General features: G+C 38.0%; 1 long non-coding RNA gene across 1 annotated transcript in view; it reads left to right on the top strand.

The window, feature by feature from the left end:
* The window catches only part of LOC140627580 (uncharacterized), a 127,704-nt gene that overhangs the window by 16,979 nt on the left and 93,243 nt on the right, over positions 1–17,482 (top strand). The window contains exons 2-3 of the long non-coding RNA XR_012026253.1: positions 1,330–1,399; positions 15,644–15,715. This is a non-coding gene — a long non-coding RNA (uncharacterized lncRNA). The remainder of the gene's footprint in view (positions 1–1,329; positions 1,400–15,643; positions 15,716–17,482) is intronic.

The raw sequence follows: 17,482 nt of genomic DNA, 5'->3' as shown, positions 1-17,482 counted from the left end.
TTTTTAAAAATGTGTAATACTGTTAGGAAAGGTTCCACTTGGAGTCTCATATGCTACTGAGAGACCGTAAGGGCAGAGAATCTTTGTGAATGGCAGTTTTCATCAAGAGACTTAAAATGTGCATATTCTACAACTTCTTTGGAAAGACTGACAGTATCTACTGAAGCTGAACATATGCCGTCTTTTATGATCTAGCAATTCCATTCCTAGGTACATATCCAACAGAAATGTGTACATATGTTCAACAAAAGACATGTACTAGAATGTTCATAGCAGCACTGTTCATAATAGCCCTAAATCGAAAAAGTACTCAAATGCCCATCAACGGTAGAATGGGTAATGAGGGGTGGTATGTTCACACAATGGAATACCATCTAGCAAACAGAATGAAGAAATTATTACTATACCCAAGGACATAGATGAAGTGCACCAACGACATCCTGTTGAGTGACAGGGCCCAGATAGAAAAGAATGCATGCCATATGAACTATTCTTCTTATATGATGCTAAAAAAAAAAAACTGGCAACACTCATTTATTGTGTGAAAAGTCAGTATAGTGGTCACCTTTGGGGTGTTCAGAAACTGGGAGGATGGCTTCTGGGATGCTGGTAATATTTTTTTGATCTGAGTATTGGTTCTACCAATGTGTTCACTTGCTAAAAATTCATCAAGCAATCCACATATGATTTGTGTACTTTTCTGGATATATGTTATACTTTAATAAAACTAAAAAGTCTGCATACTCTTTCACTTAGTAATTTCACAATTACTGTGTTTATCCTGCTGAAATAATTATAGATGTTCACAAAGAATTTATATGCAAGGCTTTTCCTTCAAAGTGTTACTTTTAACAATGAGAAATTGGAAATTATGGAAATGTCAAATGATTGTAAAATGGTCAAATACATTATGGAAGAATATTTGCAGCCTTGGAAAGTCATGTTTATGATGAATATATAATGACATGGAAAAATATGGTTTCATGTAAAGTGATAAAAAGCAGGATGCCAAACTGTGTGCGGAGAATGATCATAATTTCATTAAGAAACATATCCATATTCAACGCCAACACCGGTTATTTTGGAGTGATAAGTTTTTCAGGTGGTCTTATTTTCTTCATTATACTCCCTCTCATTTATATTCTGTTGTGTGCAGTGATTACATTATTGCTTTGTAATCAGAAAACATATTTAAAATTTTTATAATTTCATGATCCAAAGAAGATTCTCGTTGGTCCACACTTTTTCAAAGCCTATGAAAGCAGAAAAGCCGAACAGGCAAACTCCATTCTTGTTACCTTGGCACTGAAGCCAATTTTCTCTCTCCAGGCCTACTGACTCCAACAAAAGTACTTGAAGTCCATGGAAAACCTCACAAATCCTCCAGGAAGTTAAAGAGGTAAGTGAATAAACCTCATTTCTGAGTAGCAAGTGTGGACTGGTGGTGGAAGACAGAAAATGCTGGAGGCAGGAAGCCAGTTGAGAGAAATATGGTATTTGTTCCTTTCCCAGGCTCACAGGGAAGTGAGCTCGCTGTGGGCTTGGAAGAGCACTGTTGCAAACGGCTGCTTGTTCCCTTTGTCCTTGAGCCTCCAAAGTTGGAGAGTGACAGTGGAGGACAAACTTTGGGTCATATTTTCTGTTTGTGAGGCTGAATGACAAATTACCTTGTGTCCATGTTGGGGGAGACGATCTGATCTGAATTGCATTCTTGAAGCCAATTGGAGGCAAAGGAGGGTGGCATTTCTTAGACCCGGGTAACAAGACTTTATCAATTGATTGCAAGCCAAACATTCTACTTGTTAACTGTAATATAGCCAGTTCATCTTAGATATGATAACTCACAAGGCACCTTGAAAATCAGAGTACAGAAGTTTATGGTAATTCACAGGGCAGTACGCCATACCTGATAGTTTGTTGTATGGGCAAAGGGATGCTGTAGGCAATTACCTGACCAGAACATTTGTCCAGGTCACAATACCTTTGCCAAATGGAAGGTCTCATCCCAAAGCATCAGAGAATGTCAAAAGTATTCCTCTTCAAATGCTCAACATCTGCGATTTTGTTCCTTGCAAGCATTATAATCTTAAATAGCATGTGAAAGATGTAACCACGTGAGGTGGTACTCAAGAACTTGGTAAGGAGGTATAAAGCAGGGTACTCTGTGAGAGATAAACAAGCAAAATATACAGATGTATACTAAATATATTTAGTTAAAAATGTTTCCTTAATTTTATAAATATATCTTACATTATATTAAAATATAATATATATATAAAGCAGTTGGTGAAGATGAACGAGAAAGGAAAAAAATGCCCTTCCAGCTGACAGGAGCACCAGTCTGCCTGCAGGTTATAGGTTTCCACTGTGGCAGGAATACAGAAGGTTCTTGAGACCTGATGTCATCAAATCATATACCTTCTCACCAGCTGCTCTGATGCTTTGTGGAGATGGAAGCCACGTAGTTTTGGTTACCACTATATTCCTCACATGTACACAATTGGTACGCACCTGGTGGCCTGTATTAGTTTCCTATAACTGCTGTAACAAATTGTTACAACCTTGGTGTCTTAAAACAGCAGAAATTGATTTACTCAGAGTTCTGGAGGCCAGAAGTCTGAAATTGGTATCTGGGGCCAACGTCAAGGTGTGCATGAAATCAGGACTGCGTTCCTCCTGGGGAAAGTCCACTATCTTCAAGTCCCCCTCTGCTCCATCCTTACACAGCCTTCTCCTCTGTATATAGTCAAATCTCCCTCCGGCTCTCTCTTATGTGGAGACTTGTGTTGCATTTACAGCCTACCTGGGTGGTATCCCCATCTCAAGCTCTTTAACTTCATCTGTAAAGACCCTTTTACCGAATAAAGTAACATTTACAGGTTCCAGGGGTTGTGGCCTATTATCTTTGGGTGCCATTATTCAGGCTACTACAGCGCTTAATAAATATTTGTTGAACCAATGTTGGTTCTACCAATACGACTCTTCAGTCCAGCTCGAAATTTCATTTCTCACTGCAAATTAAATTTGCACTCTGAATTTACACATCAATCCCTAATGAGCTTTGTCAGTGGGAGGCAGCATCCAGCATAGAATCATCTCAAAGAACCTGGGAAGTCTGGGTTTGCTGAGGAACACGCTGGGCTGCAGAGAGATCACTAAAGCTCCTCGTGAGCACCAACCACATTCTGAATTTTACTGAAGATAGCTTTCCTCAAGAAAAGATCTCCTAAACTGAAAAGTCTATTTCTACAGTTTTGTATAAAAGAAGCAATTTGGAAAAAATGCTTTAGAGAAACTTCACTGCTGGCTTGACATTGCTCAAAAATTAATTTTAAGTGATTTATAAAAGTCATAGCAAAATGAAAATGAAAATACATGTATGTACTTTTTTTTTCCTTCAGGAGTTAGCATGAAGTTCATCTTTATGTTAGTTGGTAGGATCAAACTCCTTATGGCAAGCCCTGCCCTTTGTACATGAAAGCAAGCTACAGGGTTGGGTATCGCTGGGTCCTTCTGCTTTCAAACATGAAGATCGTAACTGGGCTGGGAGAGCTTGGCATGTAAGTAAATAAAAATATAAGAAGAACAACTATTAAAATATTCAAAGCCGAAGGGAACAAGTTATGATGGATAAGCGACAGTCCAAACACACAAGAACACAAATATGCATATTAAGAGCTTCCTGTTAATTTATCTAAGCTGTTCCTGCATTTATTCTGAGACTGGGCTAGCCTGAGCCGAATCAAAACTAAATGGTCTAAATAGGCAAGCAGGCAGGTGCCTTGGCATGAGCCAACAATGGCGATCTCCACCTCCTGATGCAAAGCATTTGTGGTCATTCCTTTCAAGCAAATGCTGGTGACTCAGGCATGTGGGGGAGAAATGCTCTCTTGTACATGGATTTAAGCCAGAAAATGGTGTATTCTTTCCTTTCCACTCTCATCCTTCCCAGAAGTCACATTGAAATGTTGGTTAGAAATGGAAAATACGGGATGCCTGGGTGGCTCAGTAGTTCAGCATCTGCCTTTGGCTCAGGGCGTGATCCTGGAGTCCCGGGATCCAGTCCCACATCGGGCTCCCTGCATGGAGCCTGCTTCTCCCTCTGCCTATGTCTCTGTCTCTCTCACTCTCTGTGTGTCTCTCATGAATAAATAAATAAATAAGATCTTAAAAAAAAAGAAATGGAAAATATTCTATTAACCATTTATAAGTGAAATATTACTTTGAGATCAGAGAGACCAGAGTTTAACTTCAGCCTCTCAGTGGCTATGGGACTTTGTCCATGCTGTAGGCATCCTGAACTCCATTTCCCCATTTGTAAATTTAATTCAAATTAGAAATTTATAAAATGGAGATAGTGATGCATATTTGTGGTGTAAGGCCTACAATTAAGGCTCGATGTTATGCGTTGTCTTGATATCTGGTAAAATTGGGAGAGCTTGGGACAGCCTAACCACGAATTCCCTCCCTACTCTGCTCTGATGGATAAGGTTCCCTAGGCAAACATATCATAGGGACCACGCACAGTTCTTGCTTATCTCTCAGGAGTGGATTTCAGTTCTTGCCAGCCCATGATATTATAGAAACAAGCCAATCACATTCTTTTGCAGGAACCAGATGGTATCCCATTCTCTTGATACTACAAAGCCTGCCTCCTATAGCACCTGATGGCTCACTCATTTGAGAACATCACTCAGATGTTCTCAAATGCAGTCCCCATATGGCCCCGCATGGCATGGTGTCTTCTTCCTCTGGGCTGTGAGTGTATGTGACTAGTAGACTGCTATCAATCTCATCTGTGCAGTGTTGGGTGCCATGTACTCAGCCATGCTCATTACTCTAGTGTAGGAATCATTCCCTCACCAATGGGGTAGATAGGAGACTATTACAAAAGTATCTCATTGGGCTATTATGACGAATAAATGGAATTAAGTTACATATTTGGGGGAAAGGTCTGTGTTACTTCTCAGGATATGTTGAAGTACTGAAGAAGAGAGAAAGAAGGGTTTCTGCCCTTAAGGCATTCGACGCTTAGTGGAAGAGAGGTATCACAGCACTGTAATCCCTAATTGGCTTGTGAGAGTGAAGGTGTAGAGGCCAACCTTGGGTTCTCTGTGAGCCAAAAGAAGGCATACAACCTAATAACCTTCATCACTTCTTCTGTAAAATGGAGATAATGATACCTGCCTCTTAAAGTTGTTTTGAAGATTTAAATAAACAATGCATAAATCTGGGACACCTGGGTGGCTCAGTGGTTGGGTGTTTGCCTTTGGCTCAGGTCTGATCCCGGAGTCCTGGGATCGAGTCCTGCATCAGGCTCTCCGCGAGAGCCTGCTTATCCCTCTGCCTATGTCTCTGCCTCTCTGTGTCTTTCATGAATAAGTAAATAAAGCCTTAAAAAAATGCATAAATCCCTTATCCCAATTTCTGGCAGGTAGTAAGGACTTAATAAACAGCAGATCGAGTTGAATTTGAAGGACCAATAGTCATTACTAGATGAAAAAAAGCATTTTCTGAAAAAGATTTATTTATTTATTTTGGAGAGAAAGAGTAGGGGAAGGGGCAGAGGGAGAGGAAGAGAGAAAGTCTTAAGCAGACTCCACACTGAGCGGGGAGCCCGACATGGGGCTGGATCTCATGACCCCGAGATCACGACCTGAGCCAAAACCAAGAATTGGACACTTAACCGACTCAGCCCCTCAGGTACCCCTGAAGAAAAGTTTTTTACAAATGCAAAAACCCCCAACTTATTGCCAGGGATTCCTTTATCTCCCCAGGAATATCTTTTCTAGGGGAAAATGGCCAATTAAGATGAACAAAATGATGCTGTTTCTTACACTAGGCGATGCCACACTTTAGGTCCTATTACCACTGCCACAGAAGTCCCCAAAGAATCTTACGAAAATACGTGCACATCAATCATTGTGTCAGTCCTGGCATGTTTCTTAGGCAACTAGGACTGGTTGATTCCTGGATTTTGTTTGTTTGTTTCCTTTTTTCCTTTGGTTTTTAAAAAGGCTTCCTGTAGTCATTGCATCACTTTGTTTTTTTTTTGTTTTTTTTTTTTTGCATCACTTTGTTAATGATGAAAAATATGGGCAGTGTTCAGGGTGCAGTGATAAATATCACTCCCGTCTTATGATGCCTCCTCAAAGATGACCCATATGCAGTGGATCTTGTAATAAAGCTATCTTATTGTGAACTTAGGTTTAATTGGCAATTACTTGCAATCCTTGACTGTTTATTCCCCACTTATTAGATGAAAGGGCAGCATGAAAGAGCAGAGAGTGACCGATTCAGGTGTCACCAGACAGTGTCTTTTGTCTCAATTCTGCCCCTAGCAAATTGTAGCACCTAAAGAATGACCCTTAATCTCTTTGGTTTCTTCTTCCGTGGAATGAAGTGAAGATCCCTTGTAACTAAGAGGTTGGGAACGGGAGGGTCAGATTTAGGGATTTGGAGCCTGACAGATTTGCCTTTAAATTTTTATTTGTCACTCATTAGCTTAGGGACTAGGTAAGATCTCCTTGAGGATCAGTTTCCTAATTTCTCATGAATTGTATTACCCTTATTTTCCTAAGGATTGTTATAAAGGTTAAATAACATAACCAATCCATCGGCAATCCTATTGGGTCTACCTTCAAAATAATTCCAGAGTCTGATGACATTTCATTACCTGAAAGCTACCATCACGTCTTGCTTGGATTATTCCCATGGTATCCTCAACAGTCTCTGGAACTTCTGTCTTGATTTTCCCACCCCCCAACAGTCTGTTTTCAATGCAGCAGCCAGAGTGATCCTCTTAAAATATGTGAATTCATGTCCTTCTTCTGTTTGAAAATTTTCCAGTGGTTTCCAATCTTATGCAGAGTGCAAGCTCAAATCCTTACCGTGGCTGACGAGGCTGCACATAATGAGGCTTCCCACTGCTTCCTCTCCTGTGACTGTCTCTCATCACTTCACTCCAGCCATACTGGCCTTCTTCATGTTCCCTAAATACTTCTTCAGATATCCTATCGGAGTACTACTTCACTTTCTTTGGGTATCTTTTCAAATTTTATTTTATCAGAGAGCCTTTTCAATTTTTTGGTAAGGGGGCATTGTCTTTATAAAGGTGTAGTGGATATGCCAGGGATCAAACCCAGGGCCTTACACATGCAAATCAACCAATCTTCTTTAAAATGGCATTCCCTAACCTCCATCCAATTATTCTCTATCACCCTTACCCATTTTTACTTTTACTTTCTAGCACTTATCATTTTCTTCTGTCTCTCACTGACTAGAATGGAAATTTCATGGGGGCAGGGATTTTGTTTTGTTCCCTGAGGGGGCCTCATCTCCTAGAATATTACCTGACACATAGCAGGCACTCAACAATTATTTGTTGATCAAATTAACAAGATATATAAATTTTTAGGCACTCAACAAATGTCACTTGCCAATGCCTCTCTTAGAAACATAATACTCGACATCCTTTAGTCATGGTATTTAATTAAAATTCAGTGCTGGACAGAACCTGGTTTCAGCTCTGACATGTAAAGAGCTTGGAAGTCCTCTCTCCTATCCTTATGAAAAGAAAAATCTATACAAACTGAAAATCAACAACTTTTCTCAGCCTCACTAGGGAACTGAGTTTCCGGGCAAACCATCGCTCCGAAGTCCGTACAGACAGGTGCATCCACATAGTCACAACTGAGATCTATTAACCTGGGGTAGAAGCCTCTAGAGATGTAAACTTTCAGGAACATTTAGATAGTAATTTTGATGAGTTGCTGGAAGCTTGAGTGTGAACTAGCAAGAGAGTAAGAAAATCCTTGGGCTGTAGTCTTAAAAGGCCCCTCAGTTTTGTGGGATTTACCTCTAGGATCCCACTAGATTCTCCTGGTGAAGATTGGAGAAAGATTCCCCTCTTGGTTTGACAAGGGAAGAAGAAGAGTAATCATTGCAAAATAGTTTCAGGGTCTTCTCCATAACAAAGACCTTCCAGGGGACAAGACAATTCCTGAGCCTCATTCCTCCCACATCAGCCAGGTCCCTCTAGTCCTTCTGGATCACCTAGTGGGGAAGGGGTGCATAGACCACAATGGTCAGGGCTTCAAGGAAATAGATTGTGCATGCTTCAGCCAGTAAAGGAGTAGGGGGCAGTGAAAAAACAGCTATGCCACTGGAGAAATATTTGGGAAGACTATAGATATGAGACACAGGACCATAATAACCCTTAGATTTAGGCAGAAATTAGACAACTTACCTCCCACATACTTACCACCACACCAACAAGTTTCCAGTATAATAATGTTAAATTATAGCTGAAAGCAGGGAAAGATAGACTTTCTCTGAGAAGGAATACTTTGGGAAGTGTCCTTGTTTTGTCTTTGGGAAGGACATTAGAGGATTTTGAAGTCCTTGGCACATAATGCCTAACTCGTAGCCAGATTAACATTAGTCCTCACATTGAAGACCACTTTACCTCAATTACTATTACCCAATATAATGTCTGGTGTTCAACAACAAATTCCAAGGCATGCCTAAGGGCAGATAAAACACAGTCTGAAGAAATAAAGCAATCTTCACAACCAGAGTCAGAAATGACACAGTTGTCAGGATTATCAGACAGGAAGTTTAAAGTAACAATGATTAATATGTAAAGACTTTAATGGGAAAAGTATGCAACATACAAGAACAGATGGGTGATGTTACGTATAGATATGGAAACTCTAGAAATAATCAAATGGAAATGCTGAAAATAAAAAGCATTGTAACAAATAAAAAGTATCTCTGATCTGACATGGCAGAGGAAAGATTCAATGAGGTTGAAAATAGGTTAATAGAACCTTCTCTAACTAAAATGCAAAGAGAATAAAGAATGGGGAAAAACAGAAAAGAATTATAGGACAATGTTAAAAAGTGTAACATACATGTAATTGGAATACAAGAAGAAGAGACTGGAGCAGAAGAATAATTTGAAGAAATAATGGCCGAGAGCTTTTCAAAACTAAGACAGATAGCAAACCACAGATCAAGAAAACTCAGAAAACATCAGCAGGAAAAAATACCAACCTCCCAACCAAATGAAAAATAAAAAATAAACCCATACCCAGGCATATCACATTCAAACTGCAGAAAAACAAAAACAAAGAATCTTCAAAAAATCCAGAAAAGTTGGGATGGGAGGAGGGGAAATCCTTTACCTAAACAGAAACAAGGATAAGAATTACAGTGGCCTTCTCATCAGAAACCATGCAAACCAGAAGAGAGTGGAGTGAAATATTTAAATTGCTGAAGGTAAACAAAATTCCCCGATCTTGAACTCTATATTCAAAGAAATTATCTTTTAAATGTGAAGAAGAAATAAAAACTTTCTCAGACAAACAAAAACTGAGAGCATTTATTGCCAGCTAACTTACTGCCTGAGGAATGTTAAAAGTTCTTCAGGCAGAAGGAAAATAACATAGGTCAGGAACTTGAACGTACATAAAGAAAGGAAGAGCAATGGAGAATAAGTAACTGAAATTACAATAAAATCTTTAATTTTTATTCCTAATTGATTTAAAAGATAACTGAGGTAGTAACAATAATAATGTATTGAGTGATCAAAACACATGAATAAATGAAATGAAATCTGAAGTGAAGTTAATGAATGACAGAAATGTTACCAAAATGGGAGGAAAGAATTGGAAATACTCTGATTTAAGGCACTTGTATCACTCTTAAACCTAGTTCTTTATAAAGATCAATGACACTGATAAAACTATAGCCATACTCTAACCAAGAAAAAAAAGAGAAAGGCACAAATTGCCAAAATTGGAAATAAAAGAGACTCATTACTGATCTGATCTCATGGACATCAGAAGAATAATAGATACTACAAACAGCTCTATGCCCACATATTTCTTAATTTAGATGAAATGAATCAATTCCTTAAAAGACACAAACTACTAAAACTCACAGAAGGAGAAATAAATAATCTAAGTAGCCTTATACCTATTAAAGATATTGAACCAACAAATAATAACCTTTGAAAAGAAAGCACCAGGCCCAGATTATTTTACTGGTGAATTCCATCAAGTATGTAAGGAAAAAATGATACCAATCTATACAATCTTTCCAAGAGAGAGAAAAGGAAGGAATACTTCTTAAATCATCCTATCAGGCCAGCATTGCCCTCATACTAAAACCAGATAAAGACATTACAAGAAATAAAAACTATAGACTGATATCTTTCATGAACAAACATGCAAAAACCCTCAACAATATACTGGCAATTTTAATCCATCAGTGTGTAAAAAGAATCACATACCATAGCCAAGTGGGATGTATTCCTGTTATGCAAAGCTCATTCAACATTTGAAAATCAGTTAATGTATCCATCACATTAACAGACTAAAGAAGAAAAGTCATATGATTTTACCAAGTGATGTAAGAAAAACATCTGACATTAAATGACACCAATTCTCTACAATCTCTTCCAGGAAATAGAAGTGGAGGGAGCACTTCCTAATGTATTCTGAGGCTAACATTGTCCTAATATCAAAACCAGATAAAGACACTGCAAGAAAGAAAAACAGCAGATTGATATCTCTCGTGAACAGAAATGCAAAAATGCTCAACAAAATACTAGCGATGTGAATCCATCAATGTATAAAAAGAATCATGTACCATAGCCAAGTGGGATTTATTCCAGTTATGTAAGGCTGATTCAACATTTGAAAATCAGTAAATGCAATCCATCGTATCAACAGACTAAAGAAGAAAAATCATATATTTTTATCAATTGATGCAGGACAAGAATTTAACATGATAAAAAACCTTCAGCAAACCAGAAATAGAGGGGAACTTTCTCAACCTGATAAGGCACATTTACCAAAAAATCTACAGCTAAAATAAGATCTGATGGTAAGGAGACCTCTCCTCTGAGATCAGGAGCAATGCAAGGATGTCTTCTCTCACCGCTCCAATATCATATTGGAAGATCTAGTTAGTGAAATAAGATAAAAGGAAGAAATAAAATGTATACAGATTGGAAAAGAATAAATAAAACCATCTTTATTTGCAGATGACATGATTATCTCCATATAAGATCCCAAAGAATCTATAAATAACCTCCTAGAAATAGTGTAGAGGTTGTAGGGAACAGGGTTAATATACAAAAGCTAATCATTTTCCCATATACCAGCACTGTACAAGAGAAATATTAATGGCATTAGAATCCCCAAAATTAAATACTAAGATAAAAATATAATATGTATAAGGTCTATATGAAAAACTACAAAAATCTGATGAAAGAAATAAAAAAAATCTAATAATTGGAGCAATAGTCTGTGTTCATGGATTGAAAGTCTCAATATTATTAAAATGTCAGTTCTTTCCACTTCAATCTATGGATTCAATGAATCCCAAGCACATTCTAGCAAGTTATTTTAGAAATATCGAAAACTGGTTCTAAAGTTTGTGTATGGAAAGGCAAAAGATCTAGAAGAAGTCAACACAATACTGAAGAGCAAAGTTGGAAGACTCATACTACTTGATTTCAAGACTTACTATAAAGTTATCAAGATTGGATGGTATTGGCCAAAAGATAGACACATACATCAATGGAACCGAACAGAAAGTGCAGTACTGATTCTACACTAAAAAGGTCAACTGATCTTTGGCAAAGGAACGAAGGGAATTCAGCACAGAAAGAATAATCTTTTCAAGAAATAGTGCTAGAACAACTGGACATCCACAGGCAAAAAATGAACCTCCACTTAAACCTTACACTTTTCACAAAAATTTACTCAAAATGAATTGGACCATAGACTTAAATTTATAATGAAAAACTATAAAACATATAGAAGACAAAATAGGAGAGAATCGAGGTGACTGTGGGTTTGTTTATGTATTTTTAGGTAACACCAAAACATGATCCACAAAAGAAAGAAATTGGTCAGTTCCATTTTATTAAAATAAAGCCACTCTTAAGAGGATAAAAAAGACAAGCCACAGACTGGGAGAAAATATTTGCAAAATTCATATTTATAAAAGACTTGTATCCAAAATATACAAAGAACTCCTAAAACTTGAAAAGAAAACAAACAACCTAATTAAAAAACGGATGAAACGGCAACTGGGTGGCTCAGTCGGTTAAGCACCTGCTTTTGGCTCAGGTCATGATCCCTGGGATCAAGTCCCACATTGGAGTTCCTGCTCAGCAGGATGTTTGCTTCTCCCTTTGCCTCTGCCCCTCCCCCTGTTTGTGCTCTCTCTATCAAATAAGTAAGTAAAATATTTAAAATAATAAAAATAAAAAATGGATGAAAGGTTTAAACAGAGACCTTATTAAAGAAGATATATAACTGGGACACCTGGGTGGCTCAGCGGTTGAGCATCTGTCTTCGGCTCAGGGCATGATCCTGAGGTCCGAGGATTGAGTCCTGCATCAGGCTCCCTGAGAGGAGCCTGCTTCTCCCTCTGCCTATGTTTCTGCCTCTCTCTCTCTGTGTCTCTCATGAATAAATAAATACAATCTTTAAAAAACAAAAAGAAGATCTATAGCTGAAAAAAAAAGAGATAAAAAATACTTGCTATCATTTGTCATTAGGACGATACAAAGTACACCAATAATATAATACTATGACAGAACTCTTAGAAAAAAGGTTAAATCCAAACTCTGACAAAACTGATTGCTGGCAAGGGTGTAGAGGAGAATAACGAGAGCTCTCATTCATTGCTGGTGGGAATATCCAAACTCTAGACCCAACATGGGGCTTGAACTCATGACCCTGCGATCAAGAATCTCATGCTCTACCGACTGAGCCAGCCAGGAGCCACGGTACAGCCATTTTTGAGGACCATTTGACAGTGTCTCACAAAGCTAAACGTAGTCTTACCATATAATCCAGCAATTGTGCTCGCAGGTATTTACCCAAATGAGTTGAAAATTATGTCCACATAAAAACCTGCATGTGAATGTTTATAGCTGCTTTATTTATGCATAATCATCAAAAACTAGAAGCAAACAAGATGACCTTTAATAGGAAAAGGAATAAACTGTGGTACATCACATAATGTAATATTATTTAGCAATAAAAAGGAATGAGCTATCAAACCATGCAAAGACATGGATGAGTCTTAAATGCACATCGCTTAAAGAAGCCATTCTGCAAGGTTACATTCTGTATGATTCCATTTATATGACATTCTGGAAAAGGCAAAACCCTAGAGCCACTAAATAGTAGTAGTTGTCAAAGTTTTGGTGGGAGTACAGTGGATGGGATTGGGGGAAGATTGAATAGGAGAAGCACAGGGGATTTTTTTAGAGCAGTGAGACTCTTCTGTATGAGACTATACAATGGCAGATAAATGATATTATGCATTTCTCAAAACTCATAGAACTGCAGCCCAAAGAGTGAACCTTGATGTATGCAAACTTTAAAAAGTCATTTAGGAGGTCAGTGAATCCCAGGATGAAATGCAGAATGTGACAAAAGAATCTAAGTATTATAAATGTATTAAGCAGCATAACCAAAGAGGATGGAAAGGAATGTACTAAGCTAATGAATAAAGTTTATAAGACTGAAGACAAAAGGCACTATATATAAGCACTAGAGTGGGTAAAATTGTTTCCTATTATTGGTTAACAATTTGGTTAACTATTCTGAAACCACTGTCCATGTATACTGGGATTAAACAAGTAAATGGATGGTAGATGGTGGGAGCTGGTTTCTCATTGTTGAAATGAGAAAGTTATAGAGAAGCAAGGAGAAGAAACTAGAAGTGTCCATGTGGTAATGGATTGGAGTTGGAAACATTAGGATGAACTCATGTTTAGCTTACTATAGATACAGACGGCGACACATAACAATATTTATAGGTATGTGCACACACATGAGTTTATTTCCTTGCACTGTCTGCTGAGAAGGCCTGGAAGCTAAAACACCCCAGGTGAAGTCATCACATCCAGAATCCAGGTCTTGGTTTATAGTACCATTCTCCAGTAAAAGAAACTAAACCTCCTTGAGAATTGGCTGGTTCTAGGACTGGGGTAGGAAATATGCAGATAATCCTGGAGCATCTCTTACTGCTGGAAAATAAGGAAGTTTTTAAGAAGATCCACAATGATGGTGATATGTCAAACAGACCCAAGAACTAACTGAAAGAGCCCTGTGCTGGCTAAAACTGTAATGATTTGAGGAACAAAATAAAGTAGTATTGGATTATAAGCCAAAGTATAAAATAAATATCCATGAGTCCATACTGACATATTCAATGATTGAATAAACAAATGGAGGGAAATAGACAAACATCCCCTGCAGAATCTATTTCAAACAATTTGTGTAGGTACTCGGCCCTCTGATAGGCATAATTCCCCTTTCTCTAAGTGTGGGCTGCATGTAGTGACTTCCTTCAAAGAGTTCACTGATGGAAAGAGGGGAGGAAGAGAATAAGTACAGTAGAGAAACCTGATAAATACTATCTTAGCAAGGTGATCAGGGTCAATATCAACAGTGGTAAGTCATATTGATAGTTGATATCACACCCTGCATATGGTATGACCTTGGTGCTTTATCTCTGTGGTCTTCTTCCCCAAAATTTATAATCCCTGCCTAATCATGAGAAAAACATCAGAGAAATCCCAGTTGAAGGACATTCTACCAAATATGTGACCAATACTCTTCAATAGTGTCCAAGTCTTTTTTTAAAGATTTTATTTATTTATTTATTTATTTATTTATTTATTTATTTATTTATTTATTTATTTATGAGAGACACACACAGAGAGAGAGAGGCAGAGACACAGGCAGAGGGAGAAGCAGGCTCCACGCAGGGAGCCCAATGTGGAACTCGATCCCAGGATCCCAGGGTCACGACCTGAGCCAAAGGCAGATGCTCAACCACTCAACACCACCCAGGTGTCCCTGTCCAAGTCTTTAAAACTAAAGTCTGAGAAATTGTTGCAGCCAATGGGAACCTAAGGAGACGTGATGATTAAATGGACTTTGGTAACCTGAATGGGATCTTGAAACAGAAAAGGGATATTATTTGAAACTAAGGAAATCTACAGAAAGACTTTCATAAGTAATGATGTATCAATATTGGTTCATTAATTGTGAGGAAATGTATCATACTAATGTAATGCATTAATAATAAGGAAAACTGGGTGTGGAGTATATGGAAATTCTCTGTACCATTTTTGCAATTTTTCTGTATGTTCGATACTATTCCAAGAACTTTAAAAGTTTATTTAGAATGGCAATGTTGATATAGAGTATTCAGTTTTTTGAGGCATAAGACCTTTATTTTTTAGCACAAAGGAGTGTGCTCAAGAATCTGTTACGAAAGCAGAGAATTGGAAATTCAATACACTGGTATTATTCACTAAAGCCCAGATTTTATCAGCAAAGTCTTCTCATTTTGTTCCTCTGCCTTTATTAGCATTTGCAACACTCTCAATTTAGCATCGTTTGCAATGTCATTACCATACTGGTTATTTCCTCTTCCAGATCATTAAGTTAAAATAGACCAACTCTGATACCACACCCTGTGGCAGTTCTGAGACCTTGTCCTCAAATGGCTGCAGAACTATGAAGTTAGAAACCAGCTAAATAATAATTATCTGCAAATGGCAATTTCCTAACTTAATTGGTTGAATTTCATTCTGCAGGTGGTGATATTAAAGCAAACGCTTTCCTGCTGTCCAAACAGACACGCTGTGGTTCTGAATTCTGATGGAAAGGTAACGAAGTGAGCTTGTTGTGGCGTATTGTTTGTCACTCCCCAGGGCTAATTGTTTGTATCTCAGAAAGCTCACTGCTATCAGATCAGTATTTCCATGATCCTCCTTTATCAGTTTGTACTGTTTTCCTGTGGGTGTAGTGGGTTTGTTTTAGGTCTCCCCAGAGTAGAAACTAAACTAGGTATCTTTCACCCACTACTTTCTTCCTCTGGAGTCACCAGCCATAGAGAAAGACATACATATGGCAGATGTACATCTCAATTCATTTTCACAAGGTTGAACACATTATTGTAACCAGGACCCAGATCAAGAAATAGAACATTACCACTACCACCCAGAAACCCTCTTATGCCACCATCCAGCCTGCACCCTCTACCACCACCTCCCAACCTCAAAGAGTAATCAGTACCCTGATTTTAAAACCATGGATTCATTTTGATTGTTTTTTTTTTGCATGTTTTAAATAAGTAAATTGAGTCATACATTATGTGTTCTTTTGGGCCTGACTTCTTTGCTCAGCACTGTGTCTCTGATAGTCATCCATTTGTGATGTGTAGTTGTAGATAATTCCTTCTCACTGCTCTATAGCCTTCCACTGAGTAAATAGACTTCAATTTGTTCAACTGCTGATGTGGATTTGGATGCTTTCTAGTTTGAGGCTGTTAAGAACAGTGCTGCTATTTAACTTTCTAGTTAGTATGTGTCTTTTGATGACTATGTGAATGCATTTTTGTTGGGTGTTGCTTAGCTATAGTAGATACAGGAGGCAGTGAAATGTAAAGTACTTGCAGCTTAAATTCAGATAAATCTGATTTTAAATTTCAGCTTGACTACTTACTAGGAACTTGGACAAGTTACTTAACCTCTCTGAGCTCACTTTTTAAAATCTGTCAGATTGGGGTGCCTGGGAGGCTCAGTCAGTTAAGGGTCCAACTCTTGATTTTGGCTTAGGTCATGATCTCAGGGTTTTGAGATCAAGCCCCCATTGGGTTCCATGTTGGGTGTGGAGCCTGCTTAAGATTCTCTCTCTCCCTTTGCCTCTGCCCCATCTCTCTCTCTCTCCCTCTCTCTAAAAAAAAAATTCTGTCAGATGGGGATTCAAATAGTCCTTGCCTCATCAGGCTGCTGTTCAGATTAAAAGAAATAATATATGACCAAAGTGTGATGAAGTGCTTGGCATAGAACAAGTACTCAATAATGTCTGCCATTGTTATTTGTAAATATCATTTATTGAAAAGTAACTCAACATTATTTAAGCTTCACACAGAGGTGAAATAAGCAGATTATTTACAGATTTTTTATTAAATTGTAAGATCCTGAAAAAAATGTGTACAGACCATAAAATTCTATTTAGACCTCTCCACTCAGCTACATCCCAACTATTGCTCCTCATTCTCTCAAATTCTGAGCACACAGAGATATGCCTGCAGCTAAGCCTTCTCCATCCCACAGGCTCCCATGAAAACTGAACATAAAATAAGAGAAATAAGTCTTCATTTCTGTCACAGTTTCCTTGTGGAAAGAATCGAAAGAATATTTGATACCTGGGACTCACTGCCAAATTTGTATCCATTTGGAACCCTTCATCTCTTCTAGATTATTCAGACCAGATCTTTATTATTAAAAATATATTTCACAGTATTGTACAAATACTATGTTGAAATAAAATGTCACACACAAGAGATAGCCCTGTCTTCTGTGGGTAAAAAGAAACTTTTTCCCTTTCAATAAAAATAATTCATGCTGTCTGTAAAGATATGGAAAAAC

This window comes from Canis lupus, chromosome X (assembly GCF_048164855.1).
Source record: "Canis lupus baileyi chromosome X, mCanLup2.hap1, whole genome shotgun sequence".
NCBI lineage: Eukaryota > Metazoa > Chordata > Mammalia > Carnivora > Canidae > Canis > Canis lupus.
This window is presented reverse-complemented; position numbering and strand designations above follow the sequence as displayed.